Below are 3045 nucleotides of genomic sequence, written 5' to 3' on the forward strand. Positions count from 1 at the left end.
TTTGGTGTTGAGGTGTTCATTTGACACCCGCCGTATTCCGGGGTCATATTTCGGAAATGATTTGTGGGACGGGAGGGAATGCCTGAAAAGTCCCCCCGGGCCCCCCTCTGCCACCATCTCTGTCTTTCAGGGCACTTTGTGTGGCCTGTTCTAATGTATTTCCTTTGCTTCGACAATGAATTTCTGTCCCATTTGGTAAGGTCATCATTGTTCCCACGTGGTGCCCACCCAGCTTTTAACATCCCGGGGTAGGAAGCAGACCCCAGGCAGGAGCGGCCTATAGCAGGAGTAACTCAGGGCAATTATTATCTAGATTAAAGCCTGGTGGGAAAGGGGCTTAAAATAAATTAATACGTGCACATGGTACAAAATGCAAAAGATCTAGAAGAGTATTCTTACACAAGCTATGTCTCTGTCCACCCTCACCCTCCAAGTCTCTGGTTCCCCTTCCCAGAGACAAGCACAGTCTTTTTCCAGAAATATTCTACATGTACCCACGTGTGCCTCCCCTCACATAGGCAGCCCCAGCCCCACCCCCACCCTTTGTGTTTCAAACAACTGGTTGGATACAATAGACACCATTCTAACTTGGCTTTTTGCATTATCAATAAATTAGATATTATTCTCTAATGATGCAGAAAGAACCTCTTCATTCTTATAGCTTCCTAGATTCCACTGAGGGGTGCGTGTGGTGTGATTGTCTCTGCTAATGGACATAGGAGTGTTTTCCAAAAATTTCCCAGGATGGATATTCATGCAATCACTATCCTCTGTGGTTGCTTTACATTACAAAAATCTGTCCAGCAAATATTTAGGATGGATTTCTTTTGGTCAGGATTGCCAAATTGCCCAATGTTAGCAAATGTACCAGCTCACAGTCCGGTCAACACCAAGGTCGGCTGAACCATATGAAATTGCCACCCTTCTGGGCCAAGAAGGTCAAATATTGGTCATTTCATTCGGTTCCTTCTAACGGGAGGGCACTTCACACCCTTACCAACATGGTGAATCGTCCAACCTTTTCTGAATTTGGTAGGTTGAAGTGCTTTTCCTTAAATTGCAATTGGTGTTTGTTTTATTATGACCCAGGGTGAACATCTTGTTCCTGTTGAATGGCCCTTTTCGTCTCTTTCTCTGTAAACTGTCCAAGGTGTTTGCCAATTCTAGGCATCTTTTTCATAACATTTTTACTTTTAATTTTTTTAATGTTTATTTATTTTTGAGAGAGAAAGAGAGAGAGAGCGTGCGCGCAAGTCGGGGAGGGGCAGAGAGAGGAAGACACAGAATCTGAAGCAGGCTCCAGGCTCTGAGCTGTCAGCCCAGACAGAGCCTGATGCGGGGCTTGAACTCATGGACCACAAGATCTTGACCTGAGCCGAAGGCAGACGCTTAACTGACTGAGCCACCCAGGCGACCCCATATCATTTTTACTTTAAAGAGCACTTTAAAATGAAGAAAATTGGAATATCCTGTGAAATGCAAATATTTCCCCCCAAGTTATCCTTCTCCCTGGGAGGAAAGGGTAAGTCAGTTGAAGGGCCTGGGCGTCTCTTCACAGGGCTGGCACCCAGCCAGGCGGGACGCAGCTCCTACACGGAAGGTTCTGCAGGTGTCGTAATCCAAGGGGCTGCCCATTGAGCAGGCAGAGCCTGTGCCTAGATCTTGGGGGACTCAATGCCACCCCAGGCACAGCAGTGGGGGCCTTTGTGGACTGCAGCCCTTCCAGCCTGGCCTTCTGCCCACACACGGCCTCCCACACCCCCCGGCCAGCCTGCCCACTTGTTCCTGGAACCCTGGTGAGTGGAAGGCCGGTGACACATAGTGGATGTTACTTTTGAGGCATAGGATGCGGTGGTATGGGGTGCACCAGCTGGGCCAGAGTTGGGGTATTTCCTGTTCAATTCTTAGAATCCAGAAACAGCTTCATTTAGCAATTCTGGGAAGGGCGTCGTGACAGAGCATTTCAGGTGATTCATCCCGAGATTCCGAGAACAAGAGCCTAGGGGCTCCCGCACCCCTTCACGGGGATGCCTGGGATTTGTAGCAGAGCAGAAGTGCTTGAGCTCAACACCCTGGGGTTTTTCTTTTATTAGCCTTGTTCTCTTTGTATTTTCTATATTATTTTCTTGAAACCCAATAGAGCATTTAAAATCTGGGCCTGGTGCAGTGAAATCGGTCCATATATGAGACCTACGAGACTCCCCAGATCTCAGTAAAGCTATAAATGATAGAACAGAGGTTCTCAGCCCTGGCCACACATCAGAATCAACTGGGTAGCTTTATTTATTTTTTTAAGTTAATTTATTTTGAGGGAGAGAGAGAGAGAGAGAGAGAGAACATGTGCATGCACGGGGGAGAGGCAAAGAGGGAAGGAGAGAGAATCTCAAGCAGGCTCCGTTCTGTCAGCCCAAGCCCGACATGGGGGTCTCGATCCCATGAACCATGCATGACCTGAGCTGAAATCAAGAGCCTGACGTCCAATCGACTGAGCCGCTCAGGTGCCTCTAAACTGGGTAGCTTTAAAAGAAAATCCCATGTCCCAACCACACCCTGGCCCAGTCAGAATTTCTGGGTTGGAGCCCAGCACCGGTGTTAAAGTTCCCTGCCAGGGTTGAGAACTACGTATGTTTCCTTCTAAGAGTTTGTTAGGACATTTGCTAATCTTTTACCTCTTCTCACCCTGTGAGATTTGGTTCTCCAGGAGGGCGGAGCTGGCTTTGAATCTCAGCATCCTTTCTGCCTGAACTACCTGGGCTGGTTACGTCACATCTCCAACCTCAACGCCTTCCCGGGAATGACAGTAATCCTCCCGCACACGGTGGCTCTGACAAGAAAAAAGCAGGGCACCTAGGTGGCTCAGTCCAGTGTCCAACTTCGGCTCAGGTCATGATCTCACAGTTTTATGAGATCCCCGTGTTGGGTTCTGTGCACTCACCATGGGGAGCTGCTTAGGACTCTCTCTTTCTTTCTCTTTCTCTCTCTCTCTCTCTCTCTCTCTCACTCTCTCTCTCTCTCTGCCCCTCCCCTGCTCGCATTCTCTTTGTC

Source organism: Herpailurus yagouaroundi, unplaced genomic scaffold (assembly GCF_014898765.1).
Source record: "Herpailurus yagouaroundi ecotype Mexico unplaced genomic scaffold, PumYag 162576, whole genome shotgun sequence".
Classification (NCBI taxonomy): Eukaryota; Metazoa; Chordata; class Mammalia; order Carnivora; family Felidae; genus Herpailurus; species Herpailurus yagouaroundi.